Here is a 12,785-nt window from a genome sequence, read left to right on the forward strand (position 1 = left end):
TGACTGAGATCTCTGGAACAGCTCAGAAAGATGTTAGAAGTATTGATTTGTAAAAAAAAAAAATGTCCTGATGCAGCCCAGAACAAAGACTTTGGAAAGGGCTCTTTTGCTTCTTGACAAAAGAGCACAGAGACAAGAAGAGGAGGATTGAGATGGGCAGGTCAATCAGACACATTGAATGTATTGTAAAAAGTCTGGCATAGCAGAGGATGGTTTCGATCCATCGACCTCTGGGTTATGGGCCCAGCACGCTTCCGCTGCGCCACTCTGCTTTTACCACCAATTGCCGTGACCCGGATTGAACTGGGGTTGCTGCGGCAACGCAGAGTACTAACCACTATACGATCACGGCTTCTTACTGACGGCTCTCTTTCGCCAGCTACACCTAACAATCCTGTCCTCTTGTAATTGGGGAAAAAAAGGAGTCCTTCGAGCCGGAGTTGAACCAGCGACCTAAGGATGTCCACCTTTGTACTCTACAGTCCTCCGCTCTACCAACTGAGCTATCGAAGGTCATGGCTTAGAGCCGTAGGAAGCTGTCACATGCCACTGCAAAGCTGCATTATCAAGCAAACTGAGTCTCTTGGGTTGAGCGTGTGCTGAGCCTCGTTGGCGCAGTAGGCAGCGCGTCAGTCTCATAATCTGAAGGTCGTGAGTTCAACCCTCACACGGGGCATGTGTTTTGATGAATTCAATTATTTCCCCACGCGCTCCGACCAATCAGTCGTGTTCTTACACGATGACAAGGAGGCTTCAGCCGCCAGATGGGCTAGTGGCTTAATGGATAACGCGTCTGACTACGGATCAGAAGAGTCTAGGTTCGACTCCTGGCTAGCTCGAGTGCCTTTTATTCTGTCGTCATAGTCATCACTAATGTGACTGAGATCTCTGGAACAGCTCAGAAAGATGTTAGAAGTATTGATTTGTAAAAAAAAATGTCCTGACGCAGCCCAGAACAAAGACTTTGGAAAGGGCTCTTTTGCTTCTTGACAAAAGAGCACAGAGACAAGAAGAGGAGGATTGAGATGGGCAGGTCAATCAGACACATTGAATGTATTGTAAAAAGTCTGGCATAGCAGAGGATGGTTTCGATCCATCGGTTATGGGCCCAGCACGCTTCCGCTGCGCCACTCTGCTTTTACCACCAATTGCCGTGACCCGGATTCGAACCGGGGTTGCTGCGGCCACAACGCAGAGTACTAACCACTATACGATCACGGCTTCTTACTGACTGCTCTCTTTCGCCAGCTACACCTAACAATCCTGTCCTCTTGTAATTGGGGAAAAAAAGGAGTCCTTCGAGCCGGAGTTGAACCAGCGACCTAAGGATGTCCACCTTTGTACTCTACAGTCCTCCGCTCTACCAACTGAGCTATCGAAGGTCATGGCTTAGAGTTGTAGGAAGCTGTCACATGCCACTGCAAAGCTGCATTATCAAGCAAACTGAGTCTCTTGGGTTGAGCGTGTGCTGAGCCTCGTTGGCGCAGTAGGCAGCGCGTCAGTCTCATAATCTGAAGGTCGTGAGTTCAACCCTCACACGGGGCATGTGTTTTGATGAATTCAATTATTTCCCCACGCGCTCCGACCAATCAGTCGTGTTCTTACACGATGACAAGGAGGCTTCAGCCGCCAGATGGGCTAGTGGCGCAATGGATAACGCGTCTGACTACGGATCAGAAGAGTCTAGGTTCGACTCCTGGCTAGCTCGAGTGCCTTTTATTCTGTCGTCATAGTCATCACTAATGTGACTGAGATCTCTGGAACAGCTCAGAAAGATGTTAGAAGTATTGATTTGTAAAAAAAAAAAATGTCCTGACGCAGCCCAGAACAAAGACTTTGGAAAGGGCTCTTTTGCTTCTTGACAAAAGAGCACAGAGACAAGAAGACGAGGATTGAGATGGGCAGGTCAATCAGACACATTGAATGTATTGTAAAAAGTCTGGCATAGCAGAGGATGGTTTCGATCCATCGACCTCTGGGTTATGGGCCCAGCACGCTTCCGCTGCGCCACTCTGCTTTTACCACCAATTGCCGTGACCCGGATTCGAACCGGGGTTGCTGCGGCCACAACGCAGAGTACTAACCACTATACGATCACGGCTTCTTACTGACAGCTCTCTTTCGCCAGCTACACCTAACAATCCTGTCCTCTTGTAATTGGGGAAAAAAAGGAGTCCTTCGAGCCGGAGTTGAACCAGCGACCTAAGGATGTCCACCTTTGTACTCTACAGTCCTCCGCTTTACCAACTGAGCTATCGAAGGTCATGGCTTAGAGCCGTAGAAAGCTGTCACATGCCACTGCAAAGCTGCATTATCAACCAAATTGCATCTCTTCCATTGATCGTTTGCTGAGCCTCGTTGGCGCAGGGAGCAGTATGTCAGTCACATAAGCTGAAGGTCATTAGCAAGAGGCCCTGACCAGTTGAGCTAATCAGTCATACATAATGTTTGTACTTTATGAGTACCATGCTCTGAACAACTGAGCTAACCAGCAATATAAGAAAAACATACATGATCTTACTCCAGTGAAGATTTAAAGAAATCCTGTTATGTTTTTCAAAATCAGCATGCTTAAAGGTATATTTTCCAGCCATATTTTATTTTGAAGTGTTGATATTATTTTCCAACCTTTTTTATTTTGAAGTATTGATTTTATTTTCCACCCTTTTTAAATTTTGTATTTATTTTCCACCCTTTTTTTTATTTTGTAGTGTTGATTTTATTTTCCAACCTTTTTTATCTTGTAGTGTTGATTTTGTTTTCCACCCTTTTTAATTTATTAAGTATTGTTTTTCAGAAAGACTTAAGAATTCCATTGTCCAGTTTTGGGATTGAACCACTTACCTCACCATTGTTAGCACCACACCTTCTCCAGCTGAGCTAACCACATATGGACAGGGTTTTCTTAAATACATGGTAACTCATAGTGTTCAGTTTTCATCAACGTAAAAAAAACTTACATGATCTTGACAAAAGCAGTTAAATTCTGAAGTTTTTCAAATTCAGCATGAACTATGGTTTAATTTGAAGCGTCTGAAAGAGCTGGCAAGGTGGTTTGGTCCATCACAGCTGGGACTATTTAAGGCTGCAGTTTCATCTGTGACATGATTATTGATGCTGTGAGAAGAATAAACCACTGCTGTGCCATCTGACTCTGCCTCAATATCACTTCTCCAAGATTTATACAGGCGCTGTATGTCATGATACATCATTCAGATGCTCTGTCTGCTCCAACCCAGATTTACTCACCTGGATGCTGAATGTGTAGAGTGGATCTAACAGTAGGGCAATAATTATTATCTGAACATTTTGAAGCAGCAATAGACTGGATATAGGAACATTCTTCTTCAGATAGTCTGGTTATATTCCATGTATATGTAACCAAAACAAAGAAATCAAAGTCAATGTAGCGGCCTTGACCCTGACCATACATTTACACCCAGTACAACTCAATGGAAACAGGGGTACAGAAAAAGCGACACCAAATGGCACTTCTGGCATGAATTGTACCCTGTAAAACTGCAGGCAGGGATTATTCTTACACATGAATTTTTAGTGATTAGTCTTTAATTTTTGTCACATTTGAATATCCCAACAAATGTCATCCCGAGCATGCACATGGCGACACTGGACATTCTCACCTCTGGTGTACTGGAAGACACTTTTGTGCGCTGATGACTGCGGAATGTAACCCCGGTTTCATCCCATCATCAACCCTCAACTGCTGAATATTCATCCGCACCGCTCAGCCCAGCGGAACAATAAACAAGGCGCAGAGGAGCTGAATGCCTGTCTGAAGGAGGAGGAGGGCATGAGGGGGGTGGAGGATAAATCCCAGGAAAACTGGGGGGCAAACAACCCGTTCCCATAGCAACAAGTCCTGCCTTTGCTTTCTGGAGCAGGCTGAGAGCAAAGAGGGAAGGCTGGAAGTTTTTTTTTCCCTTCCTATCCTTTTCTTTCTTTCTTCTTTTTTTCCCCCGTTGCCTTTATCGGTTTGTGTTGGAAAGACATGAGACGGAGTTTACTGAGGAGGGCAGGTATCCGGAGCAGCCAGCCAAAAGTTTCTAGCAGACGAACGGGATTTAAGCGTCGCAACGGGATTATAATCTGAAAATATCACCAGCAGCCATGGATGTAAGGAGAGAAACGGAGGTAAAGAAAAAAAACAACATGCGTTTGAACCGTTACTGACGAGCTGCAGCAGGAAGTTTATCGCAGTGGATATGACTAAAAGAAGAGTGTTTAAATCACTTTAGAGTTGCAGAGAAGGTGTTTTAAATAGCTTTGTAAGGGTCGTTAAAGCTGTTCCCATGTGACCATATTTGGTCATCGATGTGTTGAAGTAGAACTATCTAAGCAGAAAGCTTCTTTATTCTCTCAGCTGACCATTTGAATGGAGAAAAATGTCCCAGCGGACACAAGCTGCTACTTTGTGGACTGTAATTAGACCGAGCTATTATCGCATAAACACCCAAAACGTCAAAGCAGCAGCAGATAAGGAGAGGAAAAAGAAGGACTCCTCTGAACCTTTTTCATGTTGTACTTCAAACTTTGGGGGAAATGAGCAGAAAGTTGACAAAAGATGTGAATCTTAGCTTTGCATTTCGCTTTGTTTGATAAGATGAAATGTTGACATAGCACTTTCAGGGCGATTTCAGAGGGACTGCTGTCTTATTCCCAGTTTTTCGGTATCGTAGTATTTCACAAATAAATAAATAAATAAAAATAAAATAATTGTGGGTATGACATGACGTAATTGCATTATTTTTGAAGAGAAGAGAAACGATTACTCACCATAATGCAAAAATAACATGTTCAGTATAACTGTTATAATATTAGCAAACCAAACACGTTAAGTTTTGTTGCGATCTGGTAATTATGCTGAGTTTTCCTTTTTTATTTTCTCTTTATTTTACCAGTTTCAAAACAGCATTAAATACATGAGAGCCCTCCTGTAATTTCACAAACTAAAGTGTCTGCTTCTAACTAAAACAACTCATGTAGTCTTTGTCTATCAAGGGAGATGTGCAATGAAGTTCTTTAGGTCAGCTGACCAGGAGTTTGCAGCAACATGTGGGGGACGGGTTACTGTGGAACTCCATGTGACTGTGACCAAATGACTGTTCCTCCTAGATGTTCTCTGACAAATCATTAAACAGAAATAGAAACAGCATGCAGGAAATGTTTTGTGGTTTGAAACCCATTACTGTTTAAAACTTTGGTATGCCTCGATATCTTTAAATGGTCCTTGTCTACTTTATTATAGTAAATTCAATCAAGTTAATTTTAAAACGGTTTGCTTATGAAGCACCAATCTGTAACAGATTTCATCTCAAAACGCTTTACAAGACAGTCAGATCCAGTTATTTTAGAGAAACATAACAAATTGCAGTAATCGACCAAATTCTGTGAATATTTGGATATTTGTGTATTTACAGTATTTGAATTTTCACAATAACTTGAAGGCACAACATAAATTCAGATTCTGAGCTCAAAATTATTCATACCTATGGGACAATTAATTGTTAAATAATTGTAATTGAGTCAGGAAGTTTCTTTTAAAGATTAAGAGACAAGCATATGTCAAAAGTCAGTAAAAACATGTAAAATGAGTGTCAATTGTGTTGGATGAATGAATATTTTCAAAACTTATTTATATAAACATTTGCGGAAGAAAACTAGGTAGGGCAATCTATGTCTGTCCTGAATAGTTGTTTGCTGGTTTTTGGTATCGAGAAATACGACGGCTTTAGTAAGTCACTGTTTTAAAACTGGTGAAATTTTCCATCATACTCTTCATTTGATGTAGAGTTCATTCACACAAATTTTCCATGACTATGTAAAACAGAGTGACAAAGCAGGCCGTCTCCCTCACATATTGCTGCACCCTGCTAGTCAATTGAATGAAAAAAGCCCCTTTACTTTTCCCTCACTGTTTAGAAGTAGAGACCGTGATGATGTGTAAACTAATGGAGCGCCACACATCACACTTATTCAGGTATGCTGTTTTAAAACTACAGATGAAAGGCTGGGAACATGTCTATTCAGCAGTTGACTGCAGGCTTTAGTCAGACAGACATCCTGATTGATTACATGGCTAATATCTGGTTGTTATGTTTGGGGTTGTCTGTAAAGAGCAGAAGGGCAAAACATTTTATTGTTCTGCACAAGACAATTACTGCTAAATGTAGGGATTTTGTCAATTAAAATTAAAGTATGAACAAATATATGCAATGAATAAGAAATTTGTCAACCTGTTGTATTGTTTTAGCAGGAGTATGAATAATTGTTGCTCATCAGTTTTAATTAAGCTCAATTACACAAAGTTACAAGTTTGTTTTTTTTTAAAGTTTTCTCTTGGTATTTGTTATACCACAGTGTTTTACTGAAAGTTAGATCAACCCATATCTGCATCTGACACAGTCTTAAAGTTCTGGTTCTTCATTTTTTTTATTATTTATTTTCCAATATATATCTAAATGTATATGATAGTGTGTTAACATTTAAAGGAGAAGAAATCTTTCTGAGATTCTTGTTGCTTTTTGAGCATCCTGTCTCTTCTTGAGCTTGAGTTTTGCTAACAGATAGCCTTAACCCTTATGACCTTATCTTCTAACGCAAACCGTATGGCTCAGGCTGCTTTTCCTCCTCTTGAAACCCCCTCTCCATTGTGCAGGTCAAACAATGACCTTTCCCTGTCGCAGGACTGTCAACACAAAACTATGGAGGAACTTCCTTCCCATTACCTCCTTCAATATGGGAGGAATAAGTCTGAACTATCAACAGATAATTTACTGTAAAAGCTTTCATCATCTCTGCCAGGTGCCGTTGATGTCATTCGCTGAGCTAATAGAGACAAAACAAAAACCTTTAGCCATCATCATTACTTAAAGGATTTTCAGCAGGTTGGGTACTTCTGTTACAAGTCCTGACAGATTTTGTTTCGGCTTTGTGCAAATCACAAGACATTCTCTTTAAACTTTACCCTTGCATTCAGCTGATTTTGTCAACCACACAGAGAAAGCTTCCTTTCAAAGTAAGGAAAAAAAATGTATTTGCGCATTAGATAAGTGCTCACTTGAGCAGTTCACTCACATGGCATAAAGTCACACAGCCAATTTCACATCTGTAATTCTGTTTCCCAGTATTTCTTCCCCCTGCAGACGAAAATGACAGAACAGAGCAGTCTGATTATATAGTCTGACTTGGACTAACAGGTCTGTCTACTGCTGCAGGTCAGTTTTAAGTGTTAGGTTTAGGCACATTAACTAGTGTTGGTTAGTTTGCCACACTGCGTTACAATTCTGAAATGACAGGAGTCTAAATGTTAGCTCCTCCGACCTCCGTCATGTTGTTTTTCATTCATTTTTGCTGTTGCTTCAGAAACCGTAGGTTTGCCATGAGCAGAAGAAAACAATGCAGCTCCAGTGTGTTTCAACAATTTATGATCTCCCCCGGCTCTGTATATTGTCAGGATTATTGCTGTAATAAAAACTAGTTCATTATGTCTCAATAAAAATAACAATACACCCTTAATGGTAACATTACTATTCAAAAGTTGATCTCCTTTAATTATTTGAGTACATCTGTTACTTTTACTCAGATGCAAGCAATTGTCCATCATGTTGATGCTCTGAATACAAAGAGCCAGTTGTTATTTTTTTTGTCTCTTGTCAGAACTTATTGATGCTCATAATAAATAGTGCAACCTCTGAAATTACAAAAGCTTCTTTATAGAGAGCTGTAAAACATTCAGCCATAATGAACTGCTGGTGATTTTGTGTCGAGGACAACATTCTTATCATAAAATACCATACCTGACCTCTAAATGCTCAGTTTGAACATAAATAACATGAAATATTTTTATAAGTCAAATAAATCATATGCAAAATCTTGTAAGCTCCGTTTGGCAGTAGAGATAAATTATTGTAGTTGCTTTACAATTTCATACAAAATAATATATATAATTATATCAACTTAAAGTTCTTGTTTAAGAAACCATGTTATGTGACTCTAGCAACTTTTATTCATGATTGCACATCGCTTTCAACATTTTTCAGCATGACTTATATTCGTGTTGCACAACATGCTGACACTAAAAGATACTTGAGGAAGAGAGAAAATATCAAGTAGAAAAAAAAAAGAAAAATAATGTCAAACATTTTAAATGTTCAGCCCTACTGCTGGAGCCCTTTTCAAGCAGGATCTTTACAGTTTCTAGATCCACTGTAAAGGACTAGAGGACATTTTCAAAGAAACTGAGCAGGCTGGTTGAACGATAGTTACTCAATCTTTACACTGCAATACATTTTAAACAGATTTATTCATCCTTTGCTCATTAATATTCCCATCAGATATAAACACATCAGTATTGTATTTGTCAATTAAAGAAACTTCAGAGAACCGCGGTTTGTCAACTTTTAGTTAAGCCTTGAGTGACTGATGAACACTTAAATTGAGGCTATTCTGGTTTCAGCTGGAGTATGTGCTTTAAGTATCAACTCATGAGCTCTAGACAAGAGAAAACCTCTTTGGTGGTCCAGTCTTTTCTGTAGTTTACCATTTTTAAACTCCCACTTTAAGATAGTGGTAAACAAAAGCACAAAGTCCAGACTCCTGTGTCAGAGGTCGAATCTGTGACAAATTTTTTAACCCTCCTGGTGCAGCTCAGAGGGACATAACTTTTTCGCATGCCTGCCTCTGCAGCTGTGCATGCTCATATCTAGGTTACGCTGAAAGCCTCCTTTTCTTTTCGACACAGAGAAAATATGCAGTGATTAACCTGAAAAAAAGGGAAATGAACTGAGCTACTTTGTGGCAGCATGACAGACCATGAGGTGGTGTAATTGCGGTTGCAACAGCTGCTGAAATTGCTCTCTGTCTGCACAATTTGTGAGAATATCAGGAGCAATCCTCCAGTCTTTTTCACTTCAGATGGAAATATTGTGCCTTCACACTTTGCATTTAGCCTATCATGTGTTTTCTTTAACACCAAAGGCTGAAGTTTTGTTTGAAAAGAATGATTAAAATAATTCAACATGTCACTCTTGCGCTAATAATGCTTAATTTAGCCAGTGATTATTTTAATAACTGGCACCAAAACTGGTCTTTCTGCAGTTACTGAAGCAGTGATGTGGATAAGTATGTGTGCTCTGCTCTGCCAGTGAGTTGTGGCGTCTGGAGAGAGTTGAGAATTTACAGAGATTTTCACTCTTCCTTTCCCGCTTTGCCTTTTTGGCTGCCTGTGAGCTTTGCGGTGGTTTGGAAAAACCTTGAAGTCAGGTTGCTGATCAGCAGAAATAGATGAGCAGGTCAACCAGAAAAGCAGAATACAGGGAAAAAAGTTAAACTTCAGTATAAGGATGCCATTGTTTCCACTTCTGCTGCATGCTTTGGGTTAGAAATGCTCCTGACGGGAAAACACTGATGAATAACGTTAATGAGACTTTGCAAAATGTAAAAATGACTTTCATTTGTTATACAGAGTCAACAGGCAATCATGAGCATATCTCTGTATTTCTGAATGACAGCAAAGCCGTTGGCATCAATTTCATGTGTCTGCTCCCCTCTCTTGCCTTCTGAAAACATTCTTTAATATTACAAGTGCAGCCACACTCTGATTGATGGAACAAATATTAGCACATTCCTAAGTGAGATGGGCGTAGAGGACTGTATCAGAGAATCTGTCAAATGTGACAGGGCCAAGGACATGTGAACTGTCTTTAGAAGATATTTAACCAAACAGTCTCTCCCTGACACACATATCAATAAAAAAGAAAAAAAAAAACTTACTTTTTAACCATTGCTGCTGCTCAAGGACAAACCAGCACAAAGACTCTGTTTATTCCAGTCATGCAAAGCTACTGTCATTGTTTCATGTTTCATTGATTTATTTCTTTTTTAAAAATACAGTTAAATAATTTTACAGTTAAATAATTTAATAGTAGATGTTTGTTTTTGCTAACTATTGTAAAATAAATGAAACCTCTAACTGACAGGCAGAGGAGTCAGTGAGAGAAAAAGGAAAAATGTGGCTTTAATGGAGAGTCACAATATATTAACTTCTACCAGCTTCTTTGTGGACTCCATGATATACCAAACCTGCCCTCTTTGTGAACTGACGCTCCTCATTTGTGTCCTTTTAAAGGTCCAAAGAAGAGATGCACAATCAGGATTTTACTGGGTGATTTCCAGTTTCCTTTAAGGGCCAGATGTTTGTGTTTAAGGACTAAAGCACAGAGGAGCAAGTCTGTGGAAACTTTGTCTTAATGCTACAACTATGAGATGACAACAAGAAGTGAAAATTTCTGTTTGGTGCACCAGTCGTTGGTTAAAGATGAGAATCAATCAGGAGAAACCTTGAACTTCTCTGATCGGTAATCAGCAGCTTAAACATAGAAAAATCCCTTATTTTTTTCTGCTGTTCACTAATACATTAGAATGAAAAACTTCAACTACATACTGTTCAGTTTGATTCAAGGATAGATGCCATTTGTTATAATTGATGTAATTCATAAATTTTTTTGTGGGATTTATATCTTCTTACTGCATCAAAAAACCTGCAACACGTTTGTATGCTTTTGTGTTGTACTTGATAGAATAAAAAAATCACAGTCCATCAGAATCAAAGTGACGGGATTTCAGTATAAGGATCTCTGCCTTAAAGGCAGAGCATTAGTTGCAGACCAGAAATTGTGCCAGTTCAAAGTAAGATGCAGCTAAGCCAACTTCCCATTTGTAGTTAAAGTCCAACCATTTGGTAAATAGGAGAAAATATAGATATCTGAAGTGAATACTCCAATCATCTTGATAAAGTCACACAAAACCACGTATTTTTTTTTTTAATCTGCTTTCTGGGTCAGCTTGTGTTGCTTGTAATTTTCTGTTATCAGAGCTGTTAACAGCTATAAAGCACTCAGTCAGTCAGGGGATTAGCTGTTTGGCAGATTTGTTGTTTTGACTGTTTTTCCTTTACTGGAAAGGAAATTGGTAAAACATGTCTGAGCAAACCAATTACAGGTTACTTTATGACGTATTTAATTCCTTAAGAATAAACACTTAAATAAAAAGGCTACAGTAATCTGGCATCTCATCATGATATATGTCTCAACAAATGGGACAAAGCAAAATTCTCTCACAGTAGAACTGAACAGATTTGCCCTTCCTAAGAATCTTTCTGTCATAACCTCTGGCAGGAAGAGTGGCAGGAATATTTGAAAAAAATCTTGACCGGAAAGCAGCCCATTCCTAAATAAAAGCACAGAGCAGTTAGCTGACTTATTTTTTGCATCATGTCCTGTCTCAGGAAAGTCATGTGGTTGTAATACTAACATGGACAATCTACTTGTTGTGTTCTTTTGATGAAAAACACACAACCATGAAAGAAAAGGAAGGACAACACAGGAAGGTCCCTCTTTTAGAAAGACCTGCACTTTATAGACCAACATGGCACACTTGGCATAGCATTAACATGAACTAGATAATATGTTCGTACGCTAAGTAAAAAGATGCTTGAGAGTATGATGCTGAACTCGGCAATAAATTTCTTTCTATGCAGCTTTAGGCAGTTGTTGATCAGTTTTGGCTCAGAAATCCCAGGAGAAACTTTCTCTTAAATTTGGTTGAATGCACTTTAAAGGTACTCTGGAGGTTTCTCAGTAGATCTTGTTTACAGCCGGTGATTTTGTGTAGGAAGATGGTATCAGCCCTCAGGAAGTCAGTTGGCTAACGCCTTGGTGTTCACAATGCAGGGTCCATCTTGGGTCTGTGTGACCCAATTCTCTTGTTGAATAATTTAAGAGTTACTTTCAAATGATTCCATATGAATCAATGGGTAACAGTGGCTCAGATTAACAGCTTTATGTTTCAAAAAGTTGTGTTCTCTTTATTTAGTAGAGTTATTTCAAGACAGAAGCTAGATTTTGAGCATGGCATATGTTTTATAGGCTTATATCAAACTTCATCCATAATTCTCTGCATAAAGGTCAACAATACCAATGTTGTCTTAACTGGTAATATATTTTTTTAAAGATAAAACCACTTGACATAAAAGTTTTTTGTTAAATTCTATAGCAACAACTACATCACTATGATCAGTGTTAATCCACTCCATCGCTGCCCCATTCTGGTGCTGTACTTTATTTAAATTCACTCAGTTCAGAGTTGCTGTGGTTCCTGGAGAAGATGAAGAGCTGGAGGTTTATGTTCTGCACAGAACAACATCAGTCTTTGTGTTCTAATAAAAAAATGATGCATGTTGTGCCCTTCCAGCTCAGTCCGCAGTCACAGGAAATAGCTGACAGCAGGAATGCTTATTCTCTCTCCTCATCTGTCTCTTCAGGAATCAGCTTCAGCCCTGGTTGGCTTGCTCCTTCATACAACAACTTCCTGTAAACAAGTCCTGCTGCCAAGCAGCCTCCTATCCTCCACCTCTGAACTCCGGAGGTCTCTGTTTGACCCCCTTTTGCATCAGAACAATTGATTTGAGCCCACTTATAAAAAGGTCCAAGTTTTGTTTTCAGGAGCATTGGCCTTTAGTTTGAGGGGAGGCTTTAAGTAACTTTTGGTCTGATGAGAGATAAGGTCCAGGAAGTGTTTCCTGCAAGGAACATGTCTTTACATTGTTTATGGTTTATTTGTTCTAAGGACCTCAGTTGGTATGAAACGAGAGGATGCTGGGCTGCAGGGAAACGACTGACTGACAGTTGATGAGAGAAGACTAAACACCAACAAAGTCATGCCCTCCTTTGTTTTACCTGCCATCCTAAGCAAACGTTGCACTGATG

The 12,785-nt window shown here is 39.6% G+C and overlaps 1 protein-coding gene and 9 non-coding genes across 11 annotated transcripts in view; 5 read left to right on the plus strand and 5 right to left on the minus strand.

Moving 5' to 3' along the window:
- Nucleotides 1–12,785, plus strand: part of dennd2b (DENN domain containing 2B) — a 79,690-nt gene that overhangs the window by 24,707 nt on the left and 42,198 nt on the right. The window contains exon 1 of one of the 2 annotated variants that reach the window (XM_044099744.1): nucleotides 3,859–4,152. The exons of the other annotated variant lie outside the window; for it this stretch is intronic. The gene's annotated coding sequence lies outside the window, so the exon portion shown is untranslated. Of the gene's footprint in view, nucleotides 1–3,858; nucleotides 4,153–12,785 lie in introns of those variants that run through there. 2 annotated transcript variants of the gene reach the window in all.
- Nucleotides 426–513, minus strand: trnay-gua. Its single transcript is given in 2 exon segments — nucleotides 426–461; nucleotides 477–513. It is a non-coding gene; the product is annotated as a tRNA-Tyr (tRNA).
- Nucleotides 604–676, plus strand: trnam-cau. Its single transcript has one exon. It is a non-coding gene; the product is annotated as a tRNA-Met (tRNA).
- trnar-acg lies at nucleotides 767–839 on the plus strand. The gene has a single exon. It is a non-coding gene; the product is annotated as a tRNA-Arg (tRNA).
- Nucleotides 1,150–1,221, minus strand: trnah-gug. Its single transcript has one exon. It is a non-coding gene; the product is annotated as a tRNA-His (tRNA).
- trnay-gua lies at nucleotides 1,295–1,382 on the minus strand. The gene is given in 2 exon segments: nucleotides 1,295–1,330; nucleotides 1,346–1,382. It is a non-coding gene; the product is annotated as a tRNA-Tyr (tRNA).
- Nucleotides 1,473–1,545, plus strand: trnam-cau. Its single transcript has one exon. It is a non-coding gene; the product is annotated as a tRNA-Met (tRNA).
- trnar-acg lies at nucleotides 1,636–1,708 on the plus strand. The gene has a single exon. It is a non-coding gene; the product is annotated as a tRNA-Arg (tRNA).
- trnah-gug lies at nucleotides 2,030–2,101 on the minus strand. Its single transcript has one exon. It is a non-coding gene; the product is annotated as a tRNA-His (tRNA).
- On the minus strand, nucleotides 2,175–2,262 carry trnay-gua. Its single transcript is given in 2 exon segments — nucleotides 2,175–2,210; nucleotides 2,226–2,262. It is a non-coding gene; the product is annotated as a tRNA-Tyr (tRNA).

This window comes from Gambusia affinis, linkage group LG02 (genome assembly GCF_019740435.1).
Source record: "Gambusia affinis linkage group LG02, SWU_Gaff_1.0, whole genome shotgun sequence".
Lineage (NCBI taxonomy): Eukaryota > Metazoa > Chordata > Actinopteri > Cyprinodontiformes > Poeciliidae > Gambusia > Gambusia affinis.